We start from the raw sequence: 27,288 nt of genomic DNA, 5'->3' as shown, positions 1-27,288 counted from the left end.
TGGTCTTGCCCATTCGCATCCTTCCAACCTGGTGAACCTACACTCCTCTCTCCCCTTCAGCCAACTATTGCGAATCAGCCTCCATATATTAGAGAGAACATTCAGCCTCACTTAGCATCATTGCCTACAGTACCATGCATTTACCAGTAAATGCCATAATTTCATTCTTTCTTATAGTTGAGTAATATTCCATTGTGTATATGTACCACATTTTCTTTATCCATTCATCTGTTGAAGGACCTCTAGGTTGGTTCCATAGCTTAGCTACTGTGAATTGAGCTACTATGAACATTGATGTGGCTGTGTCACTGTAGTATACTGAATTTAAGTCCTTTGTGTGTATGACAAGGCATGGGATAACTGGGTGATTTCATTCCAAGTTTTCTGAGAATCTCCATATTGCTTTCAAGGGTGGTAGCACCAAATTTTAGTCCCACCATGAAAGGAACTATATCTTTTCCCCCATATTCTTGCCATTACTTATTGTTACTTGTATTCTTTTTTATTTTATTTTTTAGTTGCAGATGTACACAATACCTTTATTATTTTGTTTATTTATTTTTAGGTGGTACTTGTATTCTTGACAATTGGCATTCTTACTGGAGTGAGATGAAATCTCAGTATAGTTTTAGTCTGCATTTATCTAGTTGCTAGTGATTTTGAACACTTTTTTTATATATTTGTTGACCATTTGTATTTCTTCTTCTGTGAAGTGCCTATTCACTTCCTTTGCCCATTTATTGATTGAGTTATTTGGTTTTTGGTGTTAAGTTTTTTGAGTTCTTTATATAACCTGGAGGTTAATGCTTTATCTGAGTTTCATGTGGCAAAGATTTTCTCCTATTCTGTATCTTTCTTCAGATTCTTGATTGTTACCTTTGCTGTGAGGAAGCTTTTTAGTTTGATTCTACCCATTTATTGATTCTTGATTTTACTTCTTTTGCTTTAGGAGTCTTGTTGAGGAAGTTGGTTACTATGCCTACTTTTTCTTGTCATAGTTGCAGAATCTCTGGTATAATGCCTAGATCCCTGATACACTTAGAGTTGATTTACATGCAGGGTGAGAGATAAGGACATATTTACATATGGCTACATATAGATTTCTACTTTTCCCAGCACCATTTGTTGAAGAGACTATCTTTTCTCCAAGGTATGCTTATGGCACCTTTGTCTAGTAGGTGAAAACTGTATTAATGTGAGTTTACCTCTGTGTCATCTAGTCTGTACCATTGCTCTTTGTATCTGTTTTTGTGCCAATTCTATGCCATTCTTGTTGCTATAGCTCTGTAGTATAACTTAAGGTCTGGTCATTTTTCTAACTGAGGACTGCTTTGGCTATTCTGGTTCTCTTATTTTTTTTAATGAATTTCATGACTGATTTTTCTATTTCTATGAAGAATGTTATTAGAACCTTAATAGAAATTGCAGTAAATCTGTATATATATATATTAATTTTGCCTATCCATGAACCTGTGAAATCTTTTCACCTTCTAAGGTTTTCTTCAATTTCTTTCTTTAGTGTTCTGTAGTTTTCATTTTAGATGTCTTTCACCTCTTTTGTTGGATTGATCCCCAAATATTTTATTTTCTTTGAGGCTATTGTGAATGGGATATTTATTCTCATTTTTCTTTTGGTTGATTCATCACTAAGGTATAGGGATGTAATTGATTTATGTGTGTTGATTTTATATCCTGCTAATTCACTGATTTATTTATGATTATAGAAATTTTTCATATAGTTTTTGGGTCTCCTAAATAGAGAATCATGTCATCAGCAAACAGTGATAGTTTGAGTTCTTTTCCATATTTGAATTCCTTTAATTTCTTTCTTTTGTCTAATTGCTCTGGCTAGAGATTCTAGCACTATGAAATAGAAGTAGTGAAAGAGGGCGTACCTGTTTTGTTCCAGCTTTTAGAGAAAATGCTTTTAATTTTTCTCCATTTGGAATGTTGATGGCCTTTGGTTTAGCATAGAAAGCTTTCACAATGTTGAGGTATATTCCAGCTATCCCTGTTTTTTCTAGTGTTTTGAAAATGAATGGATGCTATATTTTGTCAAACACTTTTTCTGCATCTATTGAAATTATAATGTGATTCTTGTCTTTGAGTCTATTAATGTGATGGATTATGTTTATTGATTTCCATATATCAAACCAAACTTTCATGCCTGAGATAAATTAGTATGTTTTTGTATGTTATTTGCATGTATTTTATTAAGAATTTTTGCTTCAATGTTCATGAGGAATATTTGTCTGAAGTTTTCTTGATATGTCTTTGTCTGGTTTTGGTATCAAGGTGATACTAGCTTCATAGAATGAGTTTGGAAGGGTTCTTTCCTTTTCTATTTCACGAAATAATTTGAAGAGGATTGATGGTAGTTCTTATTGAAAGTCTAGTAGAACTCAGCTGAGAATCTGAATGTTCCTGGGCTTTTGTTTTATTGGTAGGCTTTTGATGGTGTCTTACATTTCATTGCTTGAAATTGATCCATTTCAATTTTCTATGTCCACCTGAATCAATTTCAGTAGGTTGTATGTCTCTAGAAATTTGTTGATGTCTTCAAGATTTTCTATTTATTACAGTGTAAAGTTTCATAGTAGTTCTTGATTATCATTCTCATTTCAGTAGTGTCTGTGTTGATATTTCCTATTTCATCAGGAATTTTAGTAATTTGAGTTTTCTCCCTCTTTCTCTTTGTTAGCTTGGCAAAAGTTTTATCAATTTTACTGATTTTTTTTCAAAGAACCAAAATTTCGTCAATTTTTTTGATTGTTTATTTTATTTAAATTTGATTGATTTCAGCTCTGATTTTAATTATTTCCTGTCCTCTACTGCTTTTGGGATTGATTAGTTCTCTTTCTAGGGCATTGAGATATAATATTAAGCTATTTATTTTTTGACTTTCTATTCTTTTAATGAATGAGCTAAATGGAATAAACTTTCCTCTTAGCACTGCCTTCATAGTATCCTAGAGGTTTTGGTATGTTGTATCTATTCTCATTTTGAAAGATCCACCGATCCCAAACCCGGAATGAACCACACGAGACACTGGCTGCAAAAGCAGGAGGCGTTTATTCTCACACAGGCACCTGCGGGTGCTCAGCGAAACCTCAGCTGGAGCTTTGGTGAACTGGCACACCAGGCTTTGGGGTACAGATCTTTTGTAGGGAACAGGTGGGTTAGTTCTTAGCTTAGCACAGCAACAGCCTTTCTATTGGTCCCTCTGAACCCAGCAGTTGAGTCACCTAGGGGGTAAGCTTGTTTTTCAACTTTTTGTTCTTGGAAAAACCATAAAATTGCATTCTGTCCTTTCAGTTCCTGTTTTGAAACCTAGTTCTCAAGTTTAACCGGTAGGGCTGTCTAAAAGGAACGTCTTGTGGTAGGGGGCCCGTTAGGGTTATCTACATGGAACATCTTGTGGTAACATTGTGCAACACCTGAGGTGCTATGTGCTGCTGGAGGGGTTGGGTGAGGGAGCATCTTGCAGCTTTGAGGCTTAGGGGTTAGGTCACCTAATGTTGGGCCTGGGGTCTTGAGGTCCTACAATTTAACTCTAAGTATTTTGTTTTTATTTTATTCCTTATTTCATCTGCTATCCATTCATCATTCAGTAGCATACTATTTAGTCTCCAGGTATTAAAGTAGCTCCTATTTTTCATTTTATTTTTGATTTCTAACTTTAGTTCACTATGATCTGATAGGATGCAGGGTATTAGTTCTATATTTTTGTATTTGTTAAAAGTTGCTTTGTGGCATAAGATATGGTCTATATTTGGAGAAGGATCCAGGTGCTGCTGAGAAGAAAGTGTATTCAGACATTGATGGATAAAATATATGTATATATGTACACACACACACACACACACACATGCACGCACGCACACACACACACATATATAAATATATAAAGTCTAAATTATTAATTTTATATTTTAGTTCTATATTTTCTTTATTTAGCTTTAGTTTGGGAGATCTATCCAGGGGTGAGAGAGGTGTGTTAAAATCACTCTTATTGTGTTGTGGTCTACTTTCTTCTTGAAATTGAGAAGGGTTTGTTTAATGTACGTAGGTGCTCCATTTAGGGGGGAATAAATATTTATGATTGTTATGTCTTATTGATGTATAATTTCCCTAAGCAGTATGAAATGTCCTTCTTTGTCCCTTCTGATAAACTTTAGCTTTACTTCTACATCATCTATTCTGAGGATAGAGACCCCTGCTTCTTTACAAGATCATGTGAATGATTTTTTTTCCATTATTTTACCTTTATCTGTGAGTGTTTTGCCTTTGATATTAGTCTCTCTGAGATAGCATATTATTGGGTTTTGTTTTTTAATCCAATTTGCAGTGTTTTGATTGGTGGGTTTAGGCCCTCTACATTCAATGTTATTATTGAGATACGATTCTTATTCCCTGTAATTTTGATTTATTTCTGGTTCTTAATTTGAATTAGTTTCCACATTGATCCACTGTCCTTTTAGTGTAGTTCCTCCTTTTTTTTGGTTTTCAATTTTTTAAACAAATTTCATCATCATGGAATATGTTTTGAGAACATTTTGTAGAGTAGGCTTCCTAGTAGTGAACTCTTAACTTTTGTTTATTGTGGAATATTTTTATTTCATCTTCAAATATGAAGCTTAATTTTTCTGAATAGAGTATTCTTGGCTGGCATCCATTTTCTTTTAGGGCTTTGTATATATTATTTCAAGACCTCCTAGATTTGAGGGTCTGGTTTGAGAAATCAGTTGAGGTCTGAATTGATTTACCTCTAAATATTACCTGTCATTTTACTCTGGCAGCCTTTAAAATTATATTCTTATTTTGTATGTTAGACATTTTCATATTATTGTGCCTTGGTTTGGATCTGTTGTTAATTTTGAATATTAGAATACTGTAAGCCTCTTGTATTTGATTTTTCATTTCATCCTTTAGGTTTGGGGAATTTTATGATATTGTTTCATATTCCTTTTGTTTGTATCTCCAAGCCTTCATCTATCCCAATAAATCTTAAATTTGGTCTTTTTTATGTTATCTCATATCTTGGAAGTTTTGTTCAATGTCTCTTAACATCATTTTCTCCATGGTAAGCTTTCTTCTCAAGATTATATATTTTGTCTTCATTGCCTGAACCACTGTCTTCCAAGTGATCTAGTCTGTTGGTGATGCTTTCAATTGAATTTTTGATTTGGCTTATTGATTCCTTCCTTTCTAGGATTTCTGCTTTTTTTTTTTTCTTTCATAATCTCTCTTTCACTTCTTATATTTCTCTGATTTCACTCTTTATACTGTCCTTTACTTCACAGATTAGTTTAAGTATGTACATTCTAAACTCCTTCTCTGATATTTTTTCCACATGGTGTCAATGGATTCTGTTATTGGAGTGTCTTGTTTTGTTTGAGGAAATTTGTTCTCTTGCTTTTTCATGTTGATTGTGTGTCTACCATCAAACAGTACGAATCTGAGGCAGTAGATTTTCTACCCTGTGGACTTATATGGTCCCTGAATGCTTCCAGTGTCTTTTAAGGAGGAGACAAATGATAACAACCAATTTTGCAATCAATATACAACATTAAAACAAATAGTTTCTACTATGACATCTATGATGATAAATATCACAATAAACAGAAATGATATGTTCAAATTATTGCCTACAATAAAAACAGCAAGTTTGCAAAACAGTTTACAATTTCAAATGTTGGATAGGAAGAGAAGAGTTATAGAATGTGATGATTATGAGAGAAGAGAGAAAGTAGAAGTAAAAAAATAAAGGAAGACTGAAAGAGAGATTAGCTGTTACTAGAAAAGAGAGAGAAAGAGAATCAAAGGAAACAGAAAAAAAATGTATAAAAAGTGAAAATTTTAAAAAATTAAAAAATAAAATTACAAATAAAGGAATGAAAAACAAAACTAAAATATATGACTCAAACATCATATTCCTTAAATAACTGATCCATTAAAAATAACTGGCTTCAAAAATATGAGAAATAAGAAAAATAATACAAGTATGTATAAATATTCATGTGCCATTAAGGTCACAACTAAACAGAGGAAAACAAAAAAGAGAGAAGAAAATATCTTGATGAAAAGTACAGAATTCTTTCCATTGGGGTTCAAAAGATTCTCATTTCTTCTTCTCAGCAGTTTTAGGTGGGGTCATCTGGAAGGTGATGCTCCACCTTCTGATTGCTGCAGTGAAAAAGATATTCCCATAGGCAGAATTCCTGGAGTCAGGGTTTAGGTTTAAGTGAGTTCTGGGATCCTCACTGAATGCCAGTGGTCTGGAGATTTAAATCAGTGTACCTTCACAGCCCAGTAATTGCTGGTCCACACTTGAATACTATACCCTGGGATCTCCCCTGGGTTCCACTTTTGTGGTGGCGGAGCCAATTCTTAGTCCCTTATGTTGCCTGAGGCCCCCACATTTCCTGGTCTTAGAAATAGTCTCCAAACTCAATATCTCCTGACCCCACCTTTCTAAATTCCCAGACAGATGCATCTTTCCCAGCCAGTCCTGTAAGCAGGCAGATTGGAGTGGGGGAGGAGTAGAGCTGGGTGGGAACCAGTTATCCTGTATGTAAACCTCTCAACATGTTTGATTTTTTTTTTAACCTGGTCACTTAACACATTCTATGTCATGCAGTGTGTGTTTTCTGGGCCTGTATTTTGGACCAAATTCGGGTTGGCCAGAAATCAGCTCCCTATGCTGCCAGCCTCCAGTCATGGCTGCAAAATGGTTTCTTCCTTTTTCCTCCACACACTCCCTGGAGAGATAGTGGCTTCCTTCCTGCACAAGGATATTGTGTGATTTGCCTTTCAGTTTAGTAGGGCAATGTCTGGTGCTTCTGGGCCAGTCACAGTAGTGGCTGTGCCATGGGGAATTTCTTTCTTATTTAATTATATCCAACCTCCTTAGTCTCTAATCTGCTTTGAATGTCCAGTTTTAAATTCCAGTAAGTTTCCTACCCCCCTCTCCTTTTTTATGTTCACCCATCTTGCTGAGAAGATGGTTGTCTGCTTTCTTGGTTTCAGGTCATGGAGCAGTCAGGAAAACAACCTCCTCTATTCTACCATCTTAACCTTCTAGGCAAGACAAGATTTGTTTTATAGAATAATATTTAATGTATTCTATAGAATGTTTTGTGTACACATGAAAAGAATACGTATTCTTTTGTTGTTGGAAAGAATGTTCTCAAATCCTATTTGGTCCATTGGTCCATAGTGTTGTTCAAGTGTGATATTTTCCTATTGTTTTTCTGTTTATATAATCTACCCTTTATTGAAACTGAGGGGTTTTTTTAAGTTCCCTATTATTATTTTATTGCAGTCTATCTCTCCCTTCATTTATATTTATATTTTATTTGTTTAGGTGCTTCTGTGTTGAATGCATATATCTCTGATTGTTATATTCTCATGATGAACTAAAACTTTTATTATTAAATGATAACTTTCTTTGTCTCTATGAGATTTTTAACATAAATCTATGGTGTCTAAGTTGTCTAAGTATAGAAGTATACTCTGACTTCTTCTTCTTCTTCTTTTATCACCCCACCCTCTTGCTTTTGTTTCCATTTGTATGGAATATCTTTTTGATCTCTTCATTTTAATCCCAATGTGTTGTTCAGTCTAATGCTAGTCTCTTGCAGGCAGTCTCTGGTTTCTTTTTTAACCATTCATTCCCTCTTATTCCTTTGGAGAATTTAGTACATCTCCATTTATAGTAATTATTGGTAAGAACATATTCTTGTAATTTTGTTTATCATTTTCTGGCTTTTTTGTGAATTATTTTTCCTTTTATCCTCTCTTACCATCTTCCTTTGTGATTTGATTATTTTCACAGTGATATGTTTTAGTTCCTTTTAGTTTGTCTTTTGTACAACTAGTATAATTTTTTGTTTCATGGTTACCATGAGGCATACACAAATAGTCTATTTTAAACTTTTAACAACTTCAAGTGTACACTAAAACTCTATATTTTTGTTTCCCTAACCCTGCACTTCCTTTTGAGGTCACAATTTACATCTTTTTTCATTATATATCCATTAACAACATTATCTGCAGATAAGGCCATTGGGGACCACAGTAGATCTTATCATGTGACAAGTACCTATGACTCCTGATCTTCTTCTTTGTTTCTAGTTATCTCTAGATGTCTCAGTTATGCCAATCTCTGTGATCTAAGTGGGGTGAAACAGAAAATGTTTTTATATACTCCTCCCAAAGGCTGGAGAACCCAGTAATTCAGAGAAACTCATGGGCTGGGAAGTTCCCCCTTGATGCTGAGCAGTGTTGGAGTAAGGATGGGATGATGCAGGCTAAAGAAATTGTTCTTCTTACCTCTGTGTGCATCTATGTGTTTGTGTGTGTGTATGTTTGTGTGCACACAGGCCACAGTGAAGTTGAAGCATCTTAACCGGACTGCTTTGTTCTCTCATCCAAAGTACATGTATGAAGACACAAATTGGTGTCAACATACTTTATATCAACCAGAGATATGAAAAATTGTGCTGTATACATGTAATAAGAATTGTAATGCATTCTGCCGTCATTTATTTTTTTTAAATCAATAAACAAAAAAGAGTTATTTTATTCAGGGGTAGCTCTGTTATATATTGTGATTAATGAGAACTGGGATTTCCTTCTCTACCATGTGGCAGAAGTTTCTCATTAGTTCTTCTTGATCAAGTGTGGTATGAATGCTGTCTGTGAAATTTTTTAGTGAAATCGTTATGTTCTTCAACCCCAGATTTGTCTGTCTGTCTGATTGTTTGTTTATTTATTTATTTATGGTATTAGGGATTGAACTCAAATCACTTGACCACTAAGCCACATCACCAGCCCTATTTTGTATTTTATTTTGAGATAGGGTCTCACTGAATTGCATAGCACCTTGCTTTTGCTGAGGCTGGCTTTGAACTTGTGATCCTCCTACCTCAGCCTCCCAAGCTGCTGGGATTACAGGTGTGCTCTGCCATGCGACCAGCACGCTAGCTTCATACTAGAGGTCCTAAGCATAGACGTTAACTAGTGAGATCAAAATAAACACATATAAACTCAATTTACCTTTTTCTTGACCGGGTCAGAGACGGCCCCCTCTGGCTCCTGCCTCGAGCCACCTGGTGGGGTAGCGAGGTTTAAACAAGAGACTAACAGGAGAGAGGAAGGGCACGCCAGGGAGTGGCCTTTTATTGGGGAACAAGAAATTCAGGGGAAAATTCCATCCAATGAAGGTCGAGGGGGACAGCATTTTAAGGTCAGGGTCAGTGATTGGTCTCAGATTCAATGGTCAGTCACACCCCCACACAGACAGGCTCTCGCACCTAAAAAGGGTGGGGATTAGTTCTGACACAGCTTGGCCAGAACGCCTCACACCCAGTCAGGGAGGTGCCCAATCATATGCGAGAACGGCTTCCCACAGTGTGCACCACTGCATCTGGCTGGTTTTTTTGTTTTGTTTTTGTTTTTTTTTTTTAATTTATGGTTTCTATTTCTTTGTTAAAATTATCATTTTGTTCATGTGTTGTTTTTCTGACATTGTTAAATTGTTTATCTATGTTCTCTTGCAGTTCACTGAGTTGCTTTAGGTAATTCTTTAAATTATTTGTAAGTTCATAGATCTCTATTTCTTTAGAGTCATTTACTGGTGCTTTGTTTTATTTATTTGGTGTTGTTATATATCTCTGATTTGGGGGATCATGCAGCCTTGCATTGGTGTCTGCTCATTTGAAGAGAGTGAATGGATTTGCCATGGTGGATCACAGCCTGTGTGCCTGAGAGTTCACCCGAACCTGAGTTCTTGGGGCGCAAATCTGGCACTAAGGCAAGGCTGGAGCTTCTGACAACAGATTTAAGCCTGGTACTGGGACATGCCTGCGCTTGAATCTCCAGAGATGGACCTGAATCTGAATTCATAGGGATCAGCTTTTTGCTAGGGTTCACAGAACAGTTCCTGTGGTTGGAGCCATGGTGGCAAGTCTGGAGCCAAGGTCTACAATGAGCTGACCTAGATTGTGGATCTGTTAAGGTACATCCTGGTGTTTTAGTTCACTTTTTTCCTGGAGCAACACACATGTTGCCTAGATGCTGAGGACATATGTAGTTGCTGATCATTGCAGTGGGTCTCAGGGGGCCAGCCTGAATGCTCTTTCCAGGAACTTAGTACTTAGTTATATCTGGAGGTTGAGAGTACCAAGCTAGCTTGGCACTGGGGTTTACTGGTTTGGGCTTGGTGCTAGGGTCTTTGGTCAAGACAGATGCTCATTTTATTCTCCTTTCTCCGTACAGGAAGTGTTTTTTCTCTGCATTCATAAACATTTTGATACATGATTTTATGGCATCAAATTGAAAAATAAATAAAAATTGATGCTGGCAGAGTGGAAGGAGACATGTCCTTTGTGCTTTCTAATTATGTTGATCCATTAAATTATTCAGCCAGAAGCTATTCTACTTATGGTTTTGGTTATGAGAGATCATAAATGGCTGAACTGACTAATTCAATTTGAGTTGAGTTTCCCTGTTATTTCCATCCATAATTTCCTAACTGATAAGATAGTCATACAACTTGAATAACACCAGATTTAACAGTATTGAAGAACCTTGTTTGTTTGGAAGGTTAGTTTTAGTTTGTTTTCTATTTTTTATTTACTTCAGAAGTCACTAAGCCTTTAACATACTTCGGTACATATTCAATTTCCTAAGCAAAGAATAGAGTAGGCAAGGATTTTCAAATTTACATGATCATGAGAAGCTGTTTTCCCCAATGACAAACCCCCAGACACATATTAAAAGGATCATAGTAGTCACAGAATCAAAACTCTAGCCCTAAATGTAAGAAGAAGTAAAAGTCAAATATAAAAATCCAAAAAGGAGTTTCAAACTGGTCTTCTACTTGGTAACTATATACCTTAGCCAAGTGGAATTGACCTCACTTCTCTGAGGCTCTGTCTCTGATTTTTAAATTATGGCAAATAATAAAGGTTATTAATGAATATTTATTGTGGATGTTAGGAGGGACCCTCACTGGCATATCATTTGCGATTCCTCTGGCATCACCATTGTTCATAACTCCCTCTGATGTCAGTTCTATTTCTGCCTTTTCATTCTCACATTCTCCTAGTATTTTGTGCTTAAGTACCTCAACCTGGCTTCTATTATTTCAGGTGCCCATTGTCTTCTTCTACAGTGAGACCTGCACTCTGATGACTAAGTTAGTTTGACTGTAGAAGACAGCAACCTCTGAACTTCCTAGGCATGTGCTCCTCTCAGCAGCACATGGTGAATATGTCCTCCAAAGTCTCCTCAGAAATGTAATCCTGGCTCTTCTGCTCTCACTATAAAATGTATTCTTTCCTGTATCTCTTTAACATTATTATTGCCTGCTATACAATATTGAATAAAATAATTGGTCCTTTCTAGGTAGAGACTATTTTTCTCCCAGTTTCTAGAAATCATCTTAGCTGAAAGTTTGCCCTATCCCTGAACCTTTGTTGGGTCTTGCATCCTGTACCCTCAAAAAGCATACCCAAATGAGAACACTAAAGAACATTAAGGAAAGAAGGCCAAAGAAAGAAATTGAAGAAGACCTCCCATGTTCTTGGAAGGCAGAATTAATATTATTAAAATGGCCATATTATCAATGAAATTTTAAACATTCCTTTATATTTTCTTATCCCCTGGATGAAGCATACTCAAAATTCAGTTTTATCTTTACCTAGGCTCCAGCCCAGTGTGTGTGTGTGTGTGTGTGTGTGTGTGTGTGTGTGTGTATAGAGAGAGAGAGAGAGAGAGAGAGAGAGAGAGAGAGAGAGAGGAGAATAGTCAGTTTTTATCACTGTAACCAAATGACTGACCAGAATAACTGATAAGAGGAAAGACTTATTTTGGCTCACAATATCAGAGATTTAGTCCATGGTTGGCTGAATCCAATGTTCTAGGTTAAGGTGAAGCAGAACATCATGGCAGAGGATGTGATGAAGGAGTCTCTTTCATGGCAGCCAGGAAGCAAAGAGATAAAATCATTTTATTTTTAATCATTCCTGCATTTAACACAGGAGCTTTGGGGGGATACCTCATATCTAAACCATAAATAATATCTCCAAACCACTTATCAAGATTTTCTCTACTAGGATCCTGACCTCAGGGGAAGGTTTGACTGATCATTGTATTTCTGGAATTCTGCCATTCCATTAATCTTAAACTTTCTCTACAGCTTCATTCATACTTCTTCTGTGAGAGGTAAAGCCTTTTTTTTTTAGGCTATCAATGAGGCTTTCTGGCTCTAAGATGTCTCCAGCTTTTGAATCATTTTGTGTAGAAAGTCAATGCATTAGTAAAGATCAGCCAATTCACTGTTATTGTAGGTATTGTTTCTCTATATCTTATTAAATGTCTGAATAATTGCATTACCAAGCACATCTCCTATTATGAATATATTTGCATAAAGCAGTGATTTTTTTTTTTGTCCTGGGGATTGAACCAGGGTTAATTTACCAATGAGCCACATCCCCAGCCTTTTTTTTATTTTATTTTTTTGAGGCAGGGTCTCAATAAGTTGTTGAATGCCCTGCTAAATTGTTGGCAGAAGGTCCACCCTGGCCCCTGGAGCCCTACCTCCATTAGTTTGTTCTGCATGCCAGTGTGGCCAGCACACAAGGCCATGGCGAACTTGCGGTTTTTCTGTTCCTGCTTGTCCGTCTGAGACATATGTATCCCACGGGAATGCCTTGACCTTTTCTGGTCTGATGGACTTATTGTTAAGGGAGGTTTCGGTACCTGACAATAATAGATGTTAAAACTAAATTTCTCCCCCCTCCCTCCTGCTTTTGGGTAGTTTTCCACTTCTGCTGCTTGGGGTATAAAAAAGGTGTGTTAGCAATAAAGAGTATTGACTCCTGGATGAAGAACCTTGGTGTCCTGTGTGTCTTTTAACCTCGCCATCCCTCGCCGGACTCGGCTCCCTTGGCCGGACGCGGCACTAAATTGCTGAGACTGATCTCAATCTCATGATCCTTCTGCCTCAGCCTCCCAAATTGCTCAGATTACAGGCATGTACCACCATGCTTGGCAGCAGTGGAATATTACTAATTTGTTCATTATTTTTTTTCCAGTATCTGCCCCTTGTCTACAAATCCACTTGGTATTGGGTTTCTCTTGCTAGCCAATGAATAACCAAGTTTCCCAAAACTTCACCATATTGCCTGTGTCTTAAACTATTTTTGCTATCAATTCCATTATTTTAGTACTGGAATAAAAATTTCCAAGTATGGAATTTTATGTGCAATACATTTACAAAAGAAAACACCTGGAGAGGATACAGAAGGTAGAAGGGAGTGATCTCACACAGCAATGCAGATCTGACACCTATATAAAAGAAGAAAAAGAAACAAACACAGTAGGAAATGTCTTAGACTACAGCACAATTCTGAAAAGTCTTACAAAGGTTGAATAGGTGCCTCACTCCAACTGCACTTGTTGCTTTTACATTATTCCCAGGGAACTGAACTCCCAGACACCCATTTCAATTTTTACACTATAACTCTTGTAGGTTGTGGCTTACAAAATCTGATTATCTCCTGCTTAACTTTTTCAACTATATATTACTTCATTTGGGGCAATTTTGTTTATTTTGGCTTTCATTGCTGGCTTTAATGTAGAGGATGAATTTCATATTATAAACTCACAGCACCATCTTGATCAGAATTTACAAGTAAGGATTTTTAACAAGTAGGTTCTCAAATAGGAGCTGAATTTCAGAAAGATTTAACTGGAAGAAATGCGCAAGGCAGATTATAAAAGTGACAAAAGCAAATATAAAATAATTGCAGTAGTCTCACATATATTATTGACAGAGTTAGAATTATATTATTGACTATCCATCCTCTCAGTATAGAGAACAGCTGAGCTAGAATCAGTAGGACTAGGTAATTGATAAGATAGGAAATTAAGAAAAAAACATGCCTCTTATTCACTGTTTTCTGCTTTCCTTCTGCCTATAATGATATTGCAAAAATTATTTATTTTCTTTTCTCACTTTTTTGTTATATTTCAATTTTCTTTCCTTCCCCCCCAAAATGAAATCCTGTATTTTTTTTACTATAAACTATCAGAATATATTGTGTTAGTCAACTTTTTGTCACTGTGACCAAAATACCTGACAAGAACTTACTGAAGCAAAAGGTTTTTATTGTTTTTGCTTTTTTTTTTTTTGCTCAATATTTCAGAACTTTAGTCAAAGGTCAGTTGAGTCTATTGCTCTGGGCCCAAGGTGAGGCAGAACATCCTGATGGAAGGGCATGGTGTAGGTGTACTGTTGCATTTATGACAGCCAGGAAGCAGAAAGACAGAGCAGAGGGTAAAGGAGATGCAGGGAAGTTGAGCTCTCCCAGGGCGTGACCCTAGTCTCCCACCTGAATTCAGTTACTACTCAGTCAGCCCACTCAAATTAGGTGGGCTGATTAGGTTCCAGCTCCCACAATACAAACCTTTCATCTATGTTCATTCCTGCGTGAACATAGGAAGGTTTTGTTTACACCTCATATCCAAACATAAAGTATAAAAAAAAAAAGTAAGTTAATCAAGAAAGGTGAGTACAAATAATAATAACAAAGAAACAAATTTAACAATAACAACTTTTAAATGATATTATGTGGCATGTGTGAGTAATTATTTCAATATGATTGATTAAGAAAGAACCTGATTCCACTGGCCAGTCTGGTGGCTCTGTTCAACATGGATTCAACCCAGTATTCGTTGATGGTTAGCTCTGTGACTGAGATATTTTACAAAATCCCTAAAACACTTTCCACATATATCCAGAGGTATATTCGTGGTACCTATCTCATAGGCTAATGTGATAATTCATGAACTAATACATTAAAAGTCCTTAACATAGGACTTGAAATACAGCAACTTTTCAATACTTCTATCAGCATATTATAATGATGTATTGTATTATCTTTTACTCCTTTCTAGTAGTTATTTTATCATCAAATCTAATCTCAAATTTTACCTTGTTTATAAAGATATTATTATAATTGTAGCTAAATATTTTTTACCTTGCTAAACTCCAGAAAGATTTCTCTGTATCTTGTTAGGTCATTTACATTCTTATTTCTTATATATTGATATTAATATAATATCTTGTATCTTAAAATAATGCACACAAAATTAGAGTAGGCATTCTACTGTAAATGTTACCTTATTGTTTCACACAATTTCTGATGATGTTTTAAAGTGTTATTCAAAATATATGTTCTAAAAAAATAAAATAAAGAGAATTAATAACTAACTTTTGTTTAATTTTATCAACAGTAAAAGTTGAGTATTATATCTACTAAGAGAGCTTTTATAAAGACAAAAGTGTGATATAAATTACAATTGCAAAAGGTAGAGAAAAAATTTTAACACAAATGTACAATTTAAAAGACAATAATCTTGTGCATTTGTTTCAATTTTTTAGATTCTTGCTACATATTTAATTATATGATGAGTTTCATAACTTTCAAGGACAAAAGTCTAGTGAGACCATGTTATTAAATAATGTTAGAGTCAGCACTCAGATAAAACTGTTTAACCCATAGCAAATTCTTACAGTTTGGAATGAATGAGTGAAAAGACAATTTTTTGTCATTTTTTTTCTACCATCTTCCATCCTATTTTCTACTTGCATTAGTCTTATTTTAAATCCTGAGTGAATTGAAAAAAAATATGTGTCTTTTATACTCACCATTAGCAGCCTTTAATCAGCTTCTCATTCTAAAGAGGACATTTGTATCTATAAAATATATGACCCTTTGCTTGTCTAAATTTAAGTAGACAATATGAATGGAATAGGGGGACTTCATTACTCTTATTCTCCTCACAACCTAATAAATGCATATTTATACTTAAGTATAATAAATAAAAATTAATTAGAAATTTTTAATCTCTTACTATTTCCTTTTGGAAACTGACACATAATTTTTATACATTCTAATGGGGTGCAGTGTACTATTTCCATATATAATTAGCTCAATATAATTATTTTATCATCTTAAACTTATCACTTATTTGTTTTGAGAGCATTCAAGCTCTTTTCTATTAGCCATTTTTATATACAAATTATTATCATACTTATTATATTTACCCTACCATGTTATTTAGAAGTTATTTCTCCTATCCTATTTCACCCCTGGATGAATTAGGATTTTTTTTCCCATCCACTTCATGCCCAATGTACTTTCTAGCCTCTGGTAACTACTAATCAATTTCCTACCTCTATGGGATTGATAATTTAGTTTTCAGGTGTGAGAACTTGGCAATATTTGTCTTTCTGTGCCTGACTTAGTTCACTTAATGTAATATTCTTCAGTTCCATCCATGTTGCTGCAAATGAAAAATTTTCATTATTTTTAAAAGACTGAATGATGCTCTATTAAGTTTATTCCATATTTTCTTTATTCATCAGTCAATGCACACCTGCTGATTCTGTATCTTGATTATTGTAAATAGTGCTGCAGTACACGTAAGCATTATACATTTCCTTGGCATTTTGGTTTTATGTAATTTGGATATAGTCTTAGTAATGGAATTATTGGATCATATGGTAGCTGTATTTCTACATTTATTTTATTTATTTACTTTTGTACCAGGGATTAAACCCTGTGGCACTTAACCACTGAGCCCCATCCATATATATATATATATATAGAAGGGTCTCCTTATGTTCCTGAGGCTGGCCTGAAATTTGAGATCCTCCCACCTCGGCATCCCAAGCCATTGAGATTACAGGTGTGCATCACCATGCCTTACCCACTTTTAGTTTTTAAAGAACCTTCATACTTGTACTGTTTTTAATAGTGGCTGAGCTTCAAAATTATTGTTTTATACTTTCTTTGAATCTATTCTCTTTCTAAAGCGATTATTAATTATTTCTAAATATTTTCATTAAGTAAGAATGAGAAAATAGTATTGACATCAACCATTGTTATTAAATACTCAGGAAAAAAGTTATTTGGTGTTATGGAGTGAAATTTAATATATTCACATTAAAAGTGAAATCAAGCATTACTACCTCCTCTTATACACTTCAAATGTTGGAAAGGATTCAGTTTCTATTTATAGTGTTTGTATGTAAGGTAAATGATAATCTTGTCTGCTGAACAATTGTATGGTTTATAACTGGGTATATTATTAATTATCAGTTCATGTAATTGATTTCCAAAATCTATCATTTTAAAGTTTTCCACATTTCAGTTCTGGTAATAATTCTAAGAATATTTTTCCAAGTTTTCTGGTGATTTACTTCTAATTGATTTGAAATAATAGGAATTTTGCCAAAACTTCTTTCTATGTCTTATTGTTCATGTTAGGAAATATCATAAAATAATAAGAAATCAAATCAAACAAAGTATTAGATGTAAGAAAATAATTAAGAGGAGAGCAAAAATAAATGAAAGATACCAGATTAAAAATATAAAATTTCAACAAAACTAAGAGTTGGTTTATTGAAAAGATAAGGAAAATTGGCAAATCTGTAGTAGACTAAGAAAAACAAAGTGGAATCAAACAAATGAAAGAAGAGACATTAAAACAAAGACTACCACAGATACACAAAGAATTATAAAATGCTTCTATGAACAATTATATGCCAATAAATTGAATAACCCAGGAAAACATAAATAATCTTCCCAACATATATAAGCTACCAAGGCAGAGTCATGCAAAATAGAAAATTTGAACAAACTAATAACAGTTAAGGAAATTAAATCAGTAATAAAAATCTCCAGTCAAAAGAATGCCCAGTAACTATTTCGTTTCTGAATTCCAACAAGTATTTAAAGAAAATATAATCTTAATCTTTTTCAAATGTTATGAAAAATAGAAGAAAAAGCAATATATTAATCTTAAAATTACCTATATACCAAAGCCAAAGAAGGAAACTGCAGGAAAAAAATACAAAAGACCAATATCCCTCTTGGATATTGATGAAAAAATAACAACAAAAGCAACAAAACACCAGAAACGTGCATTGGATAATACATGAAAAGGAATATTCACCATGATCAAGAGGGTTTATCCTAATTAATGATAAAATGAGGATTCAACAAATGTAAATCATACAATGTCATAAGTGACATCAAGATAATAAAAGACAAAAACCATATCATCTTCTCAAGAGAAGCAGAAAAAAATCATTTGACAAAAATCAATGCCCTTTCATAATAAAATCGCTCAACATATTAAGAAGACATGTACCTGAACACAATTATGGACATTTTATTCAGCTTTCAGTTGCAGTGACAAGATATCTCAGAAAAACAACTTAAAGAAGGAAAGATTTATTTTGGCTCATGGTGTCAGAAGTTTAAGTTCAAGGCTGTCTATATCCATTATTTGGGGGTCTATGGTAAGGAGGCAGTATGCAATGGTGGAAGAGCAGAGAAAAACAAATCTGCTCAGTTCATGATGAAGAAAACAGATTAACCCATTGATATTTGAATGAACAATGATTATTTGGAGAATATCATAAAAGGAAAAGCAATAAAACAAAAATATATGGTATTACAGAAAACCAAAACCTTTTACACAGAAAAAGAAACAATCCCCACAATGAAGATTTCATGGATTAAAAAATATATATATGTTTGCAAAAATTACACTAGATAAAAGATTAATACCCAAAATATGTAAGGAAATCATACAACTCAATAACAATAAAACAACTCAATTAATAATTGACAAAAAATAGAAATTTCTTAAAAGGAGATATAGGAATGTCCAGATTTTATCTGAAAAAGTGCTCAGCATCACCAATAATAAAGACAATGCAAATAAAACTACAAAGAACTATCAAATCAAACCTGTTAGAATGGCTGTTATCAAAAAGATGAAAAGTAAATATTGGTTAGTATACTTAAAAAAGGGATCCCATGAACACTGTGGAAATGTAATTAATACAACCTTTGTTAAATGGTGTAGAGGTTTCTCAAAAGAGTACTACTAACCAGGAGTGCCTCTACTGGGTATATATCCAAAAGAAATAAAATCAGTAAGACCAAGAGAAATCTTGAATTCTATCTATGTTTATTGCAGCATTACTCACAATGGTCAAGATACAAAATGAGAATAAATACCCACCTTAGCCTTGAGTAATGGGGGTGTGGAACTGGCATCTCATGCAGGGTGCTGCAAGTGGGCCTTATCCTCCCAAGGCAAGGAAGTGCAGCTCTGGGATTGGGCATCACCCAATGGGACTGGGCTACACCCCCTGTTTATTGTAACACAATCCCTTGCCTTATTTGGGTGGAATATTCTATCAAATGTCTTCTCCCCAGTAAATAGGGGGTTTGGGGGTGCCCCCACTCTCTTGCCTCTTACCTCTCTAGCTCCCCCTTGCCTTCCAGCATGGGAGCTGACACCTGAGGTCTCAGAGCCATCCCTGACCCCTATAAAAGGTATTTCTGTGTTTGTGGGGTTTGTTGTTGTTGTTGTTGTTGTTGTTTTGTTAGCCTGGTCAGCTAGTGACACATTCATGAATTAAAGAAAATGTGGTATTGCGTGGGCTCTCTCTTTTCCAGCGAGGAGGTCCACAGAACAGGGTAGAAGAGAGTGTGGCTGCAGAGTTGCTAATCAAGACCTCTGGAGACCAAGCAGGAAGCAGGTCTGATTTTATTGTGCAGTTACTATGTATATATTCTCAGGCAGTAGCTAAGCAGTTTACAGGCAGCCACCAATGCAATGTCTGCTAACTGTCCTTCCAGCGACCAATCAAGGAATGGGCTGTGGAGCAAGCACAGGGACTGTAACACATGGCCTCATGCCCAGGGCTGTGCCTACAGGGTAAGTGGCCTGCTGCTCACATGCCTAACATGAGGGGCTTGGCCTGCCACTCAGATGCCCTTAACATATGCCATGTATGCAGTACTCCATGCACTTGTCCCCACATTGTATGTCTAGCAAAGGAATATGATTTTAGCCTTAAGATGAAGAAAATTCTATTATTTGGGAACAGTATGCCAAGAGAAATAAGCCAGCCAAAGAAAGACAAATACCACATGATATTAGCTTAACTGCAATATATTTAGGTTTATAATTATGCTTCAAATATGTGATTTTTTACTCTGACTAGAATGATATTAGTAGGGAGCAACTGAAGGCAAAGATATTAATAATTTCTTCAAGTTCACCTGACTAGAACTGTATGTTTCTAAAAAAAAAAAAAAGTAGAACTCATGGAAGTAAAGAAGAGAAGGGCGGTTACCAAGGTGGGGGTAGGGGTGTGGGGAATGCCTGTCAAAGGATGCACAAGTTTATTTACATGGAGGAACAAGTTCAAGAGATCTGTTGTATTATATGGTCACTAGAGTTAATAATAATGCATTCTTAAAATTGCTAACAGAGTAGACTGTTGTTTCACTGCGCACACACCCCCACACACACCCAGAGACATAGCTTAATTAGCTCCATTTAACTCTTCATTTTATATCTATCTATCTATATATATATATATATCATGTTGTATCAAATAAATATATGCAATGTTAATTTTTAATTAAGTAAATTGGAAGTACACAGAATCAGTTGTATAAATTGTAAAAGGGCATTGATTGGGATGTGTGTTTGTGTATGATATTTAAATCTAAAATTATATCTTTTCAATCATTAGTTTGTTTATTTTCTTGTGAGTATTCAATGTAGTATTAAATATTTTAAAAAGTTACATTTACCTATTTCATGTGTCAGACTGATTTTTCTTCCAAAGATCCTTTGCTCCCCACAAGAAAAATAACCTTGCTATTATTTTATTTTGGAGTTTCTGACATGCCATGTGGCATGTCCACAATAACGATCTTGTGTTTCTTAAAAAAAAAAAAAATCACTTGATTGAAGTAAAAACATTTGAACTTTTATCTCTGCTTTGCCAATTAATTCTAGTGATGTGAACTTGAAGAAATTATTGGTATCATTTGCTTCAATTGCCCACTACTAAGATCATTCTCATAAAAGAAAGAAATTACATATTTGATGCACAATTATAAACTAAATATATAACTTGCAGTTAAGCGTAAATTTAAGTACGAAGAAAAGAGATGACATTCACTTAACTGGATATTCGCAGATAGACTATGTCAATACTATTTGTGTTTCTGTACCTTCCTGTACCCAATAAATGTGAGCCTCTGACTTAAATAGCTGTTGAGGTCTGCGGTTACCCAAGGTGTTCACATTCCAGGAGGGAAGGAAATTTTAATTTATTTTTTAATTTTTATTTATTTATTTATTTTTACCTACAGAGACTATTAATGTGGAAAAAGGTCTTCTGTATGTTAAATGAGAATGCAAGCATAATGCTATAAATATTATTATAGTTTTTATTTTATTAATATAAACTATAAAGAACTCTTTGAGTTTTTCTAGCCAGATATTCACTGTCTTTTCCACTTCCCCATTTGTTGTCTGAATAAATTTTCCATAACAACTAAAACAGTTTCTCTAACCAATAAAGCACTGTCTTGAAGGTTCATCTTGATTCAAAGTTATATGCAAAAAAAATATTTTCATTCCTATTAAAGGAGAAAATTTAGGAAAAATAGTGATATGCAACTAGTAGTTAAAAATGGACTGTTTTGAAAGGCAATAATTAAAGAGTTCAGCAAATGAGCTCTGAAGTTAGGATACCTAATTTTGAGTGATATCAAGCATTATTTAACTCAGTTATCTGTAAAAATGAGGGTAATAATAATACCTCTGACATGGTATGATAGAAAAATTAAATAATAAAATAGACCTGAATTAGTACCTTATAGTATCTAACATACCATAGGCCCTAAATGAATTTTAATTTCATTATTATTGAAAATAATCTTTCTTTCTGCCCCAGTAGCCAGGCATACCCAGAGACACATAGTTCAAATGAACACCATGCACAATTTTATCATCCACATTTTGGCCTATGAAGCTGTAACTATGTAACCAATATCTAATTTTGTGGTTTAAGGAATATTTTTCCATAAATTTTACCACAAGACTTGTTCAAGAACTTATTTAGACCTTATTTTTTTCCTTGAGATTACTGCTAGGAGTAGGTAAAATCTACTATATACTGTTGTCTAGAGAACTCATGGAACTTCCTTACCTAAGATAGAGAATATTCTATTAATAGTGAATTGGAATATTGGTTTAGTTAGGAGCTTGCTGCCTGAGGAGTTAGAAACCTGCATGTTCTTCAAGGAAAACTAACTTTAAATTTTCTGCCATTTCAGAGCTGTAGAATGCAACATAGAAAGGGAATAAAAGTTTTAAAGTAGAGGAAAACAAGTATTTCTCAACATGAAGTTCTATAACTGGTAAATTATGTCTAGAAGAAAATCTAAAATCCAAAGTAAGACAAATGTCATTTTCAAATCAAATTAAAATTTAATTAAAATTAAAATGGTATGAATATATGTACACTTTTTTCATACTTTATTATTATTATTATTTTATATGTTCTTTTTAGATTACATGACAGCAGAGTATATTTTGACATAAATATATGGAGTATAAATCATTCTAAGTAGGATACCATTCTTGTGGTTGTACATGATGTGCTGATTCACTGGTGGTATATTCATATATGAATATAGGAAATTTGTTCAATAAGTGGAATATTTAATTTGAAATCTAAGAATTTTTATACCCATGAACAAAATTATTTGCAAATTTGTGCATTTATGTCAAGATTTATTGAAGTTTATCTTTTCCTACTCTCTTCAAATTTCTTCTGTAATTTCAATACAATCTTCATAAAATTAGGAGCCAAATTTTAGAAAAAAAATTTGCAAAATAAGATATTCTCAGTTAAGACTTTTTTAAAAATAAATTTCACCATTTATCATTTTTTAAAAATTTCCTCATTCATTGACATTTTATTTTCATAATTTCTACCAATGCTTCTTTAGTTACAACTGGTACTATAGTTCCTTGGGCACATATGTTTGTTAAGTCCTTGACCCATCTTTAAACAACTCACAATAAGTTAATCAATAGCATTTTTACAAGCTATACATTGTGAAACATATATCCTTGAAAATATGACTAGCACAAATAGAGTTGATTGAATTTTAAAAAACTATAATCAGAGCCCATGAATTTATTCAACTAACTCTTTTTCCTGAATGTCAGATAACTTGTCAGGAAACAATGGCTGCTTTGTTTAGACAAAGGATTTGTATTAACTACTGCATCAGGAATCTTAGAGTCTTCTTTTACTAAGTAATAATTTAAAGCTGGAAGGTATGTGTGTGTGCATGTGCATGTATGTGTGTGCACTTAATATCCTGTACACCACAAGGGAAGTTGTTCATTCAGATTTATATGGATTCCTCTTGGTACCCATGATTTCTCATTGATTTGTGTATCTGGTCTCCTTTCTTTTGTAATAGAAAACTGCTCATGCCCACACACACACACATAAAAACTGTGTGCATGCGTGCGTGTACACACACACACACACACACACACACACATACATAGTTGCTCCAGCCTTCATCTTTCCTTCATTAACAAGTAACTGTTACATCTTAAATATAGGTAGGATTTTATTCTGGCACACAGTTAAATTTTTCACAAATCTCCATTGTTAATTTGGTACTTGCTTTTTAACACTGTTTGGTTACTGAACAACCCTTCAGATTAAGCAAGACCCTGCAGAGAACTCTATCCAACATACAGAGTAGTAAGAGTTCTTTCCAGTCTGATTTGGGTGGGCTCTGGGCACTTTTGGCTTTATTTTCTTTGGTTCTTTTCCCATTTTGTGGTATTTTACTCTATCTATGTATAAAGTAAGTGTAGCCAAAGACTGGAAGAAACGTTCTGCCCCTTCTAGGAGTTCCTCTCTGCAGCTCTTTCCTCTCTGGTACTCAGCACTGCAAATTCTAGCCACCTCCATCTCCTTAGACTTTAATCTCTACTTCCTCAACCTAGCAAAGTCAGTGAGTTTGTGTTCCTTTTCTGTGCTGCCACAAATCAGTTAGATGGAACAATTGTACTTTATATTCTTTTTGTTTCTCTACTCTTAGGAATCACAGTCTTTCTTATAGTACTTGTTGTCCATTGTCTGGAAATTTGCTTCATTTTATGCCTGGTTTTACAATTTCTAAAAGCAAGGAAACCCCTCTTTTGACAGATACACCTTAATGCTTTGAAGCTGAAATCATGGTAGCAGAATCTTATGGGAGTAAACATAAGCTTAAACTTTGAAACAGCAATTCTACTCCTATAGGGCATGACTTGCTGCCTGCTTCCCGAACTTGGGGCCGCACATGTGGCTGGGATGGCTTCTGGCGATCAGCCAGGAGGCAGTGCTGTGGGTGGTGACAGAAAAGGCCGACCACCTCCAGGACAGGTCCAGGACTCTTCTGCCCTCGTGGACAGTTCATGCCTTCCCTTACAGACTATGGGATGGGTGTACACATGAACTTGCTCCACCCCTCTGACCTTTATCTTGATTGGCTCCTGTGCAGTATATAAGCTGTGTGTACTTCCTCAATAAATGAGATCCTGCTTGGACTTGTCTCCCTGGCGTGTCTGATTGTCCTCCAACGAGGGAGGGCTTGGTGTGGGCCGCCAGTGGACCTTTACCTTTCTTGGCTTGTCCTGGTCTGGGGCGTGCTTTCCCTGTTTCTCCCACTGGTCAGGAGGAGACAGGGGCTATAAACCCCAACATACTCCTAGGTATTTACCAAAGAGAAATTAAACTATGTGTCCATAAAACAATGTAGACATAAATATTCATACCAATTCTATTTCTAATAGATGAGTATTTTTATAACTCCCAAATCCAACATATTTGAATATACAAATTTTTATGTATTCATATATAGAAGATTAGTAAGAACCTACCACTGACCCATGTGAAGTTCCAAAACAGATAACAAACCTATACTGATAGAAATCAGATTGGTTGTTGTGAGGAATTCTCTGAGGGTAACAGAAAGTTATGTGCTACTTTAAACATGATCACTTCTATGCAAATTGATCTTAAATAAAACTTTCATAAAAGGTGTCTAAGACTTGTTTGGTAGCCATTGAAATGGAAAAAAAGAATATTAATTGGAAAAATGTGGACAGGAAAAACAAAGGATTTAGTGATGGAAATGACAGTGAAAGATTATTAAAAACTATTCAGAGTAACTATGAGGTTTCTAGCTTGGGAAGCCTTTGAGAAGCTTTCATTTACCTAAATAGGAAACCATGGAAAAGAATTAGAATGGGAAAAATTTGAGTTATTGCAGAAAGATTATAGTAATAGTTTCAACATTAATATGAAAGTATTTTTATGTGCAAGTGAAACTGTCATATAATAAATGGATGTGTAAGGTTGGAACTCAAGTGTGTGTAGTGGAGAGATTGGGTGTCACTGATGTATACAAATATTAATTATGAGTCTAGATCAAGCTACCTAAAAGTGGAAGTCAATAAGTGGGCTTTAAGGTATTCCAGTTTTTACTAATATTTTTAAGAGGATTCAGGTAGATGATGGGGCAATGTTTTATTTAAACATTTAGATGAATAAAATGAGAAATAAAATACTCTGTTATAATTAACAAGAAGATTTTTCTTTTAGAAAGCAACAATACTATAGATTAATGGAGATGACTTCTGTTGGGCAAAATGTGTGGTTCCTGGGGCTGAGTGGTGGCTCAGTGGTAGAGTGTTTGCCTAGTATGTGTGAGGCACTGGGTTCTCGATTCTCAGCAATGCATATAAATACATAAAATAAAGGTCCATTGAAAACTAAAATATATTTTTTTAAAATGGAGTTGTTCCTTACATCCAGTAAACTTTATATTCCATCCACATGCAAAAACTGTCATTGGAGTCACTTCATAATAGAGTCTGACTAATTGCATAAATGTGCACATGCACACACACTAACAAACAGCATATAGCAAGCGGTCTTGCCAGACCTTTCCTTAATATGCTCTCCTGCTCATTTTATGCATTGTTTAAATTTATGTCTAAAAGAATTGCCAACTACTGAAAAGCACTCTTTCTTTCCATCAAGATAAAATACTTGCAGGAAACTGAAGTAGAATTCATAAATGGACCAGGTATGCTCTCTTCAAGAGGAGCAAGAGCTGTGTCAAGGAGAGAGGTTTCACAGCAACCAAAAACCATAATATGAACATTTATAATATGTAAGCACAATGTTTACATGTAAAACAGAAAAAAATACTTTATTTTGTGATATCATGAACAATTAATACAGAAATTTAAAAAAAATGATCAAATGTTGCAATTATATTTAAGAAAATAGAAAATTTATTAAGAATTAAAATTGAGACGATTGAAGTGGTAGATGCTTCAAAGCAAAATAAGAGGTATTTATTAATCAAAAAGAGAAACAGCTAGTAGAAAAGACACACTTAACTATACAGGATATCCTCTTGTATCAGAGAAATGTGCTCCATTTTCAAACACTTTATACTAGCTTTCTGATATATTTAAAATTTTAGATTTATTGTAAATACCTCTACAACCATGCTAGGCATCAATACCCCATTCAGTTATTAAGTACACTTAATAATTACTGGTTATGACAGTAATTTTGAATTTTCAGCTGAAAATGACTTTATATTTGTTCTTTAACTAAAATTTACCTTACCTTGATTACTCTATTTGCATGATGTGCATCAACCTGCTAATTTAGACATAGATCCTCATAGAAACACATGCATTTTCATATCATTGTTCCTTTATTTACTCTCTCTTTTGTGAAATAAAATCACCAATCATCTCTTCCTGAAGACTACATCCTGTCTTTCATTTGCAGTGATAATGATTTATAATTTATTTTGCCAAATGATGAAATGTAGAATGAGAGCTATCTGATATAAATATAACCGTCATATGCCAGGGAGACAGATTTCTTTATCGGCACCTACTATGACATCTAGTAAATGTATGATCTTGGGGTCAGAGGTATAGTTCAGTGGTAGAATATTATGTGCACAAAGCCCTGTTTTTGATCCCTAGCACTGAAAAAATAAGTAAATGAACAACTTATGATCCTGAGTGATTGCTTTAAATTTCTTTAAGCTGTTTCCCTATCTGTAAAATAATGTAAGAATAGCATTAGGTAAATAGTAATTTTTATGTAATCATACAAACTGGTGAATACTGATTCCTACAGTTCTACCATGAGATTGAATGATTTCTAGAACTTAATGAAGTATTTGGCCTATAAGATGTTGTTTTAGTCATCTTTTTTCACTGTTGTGACCAAAAGACACAAGAAACATTTTAGAGGATAGGGATATAACTTAGTAG

General features: G+C 34.5%; 1 long non-coding RNA gene across 1 annotated transcript; it reads right to left on the bottom strand.

Moving 5' to 3' along the window:
* Positions 1-2,783: 2,783 nt before the first annotated feature.
* Positions 2,784-17,605, bottom strand: LOC125615166. Its single transcript, XR_007345714.1, has 3 exons — positions 17,577-17,605; positions 13,494-13,497; positions 2,784-2,956 (listed from the first exon to the last, which is right to left on the bottom strand). It is a non-coding gene; the product is annotated as an uncharacterized LOC125615166 (long non-coding RNA).
* Between the last annotated feature and the right edge of the window lie 9,683 nt (positions 17,606-27,288).

The sequence above is a fragment of the Marmota marmota genome, unplaced genomic scaffold (assembly GCF_001458135.2).
Source record: "Marmota marmota marmota unplaced genomic scaffold, marMar, whole genome shotgun sequence".
In the NCBI taxonomy this organism is placed as follows: domain Eukaryota; kingdom Metazoa; phylum Chordata; class Mammalia; order Rodentia; family Sciuridae; genus Marmota; species Marmota marmota.
Note: the sequence above shows the minus strand (reverse complement) of the source record. Positions and strands in the feature narration are given on the sequence as shown.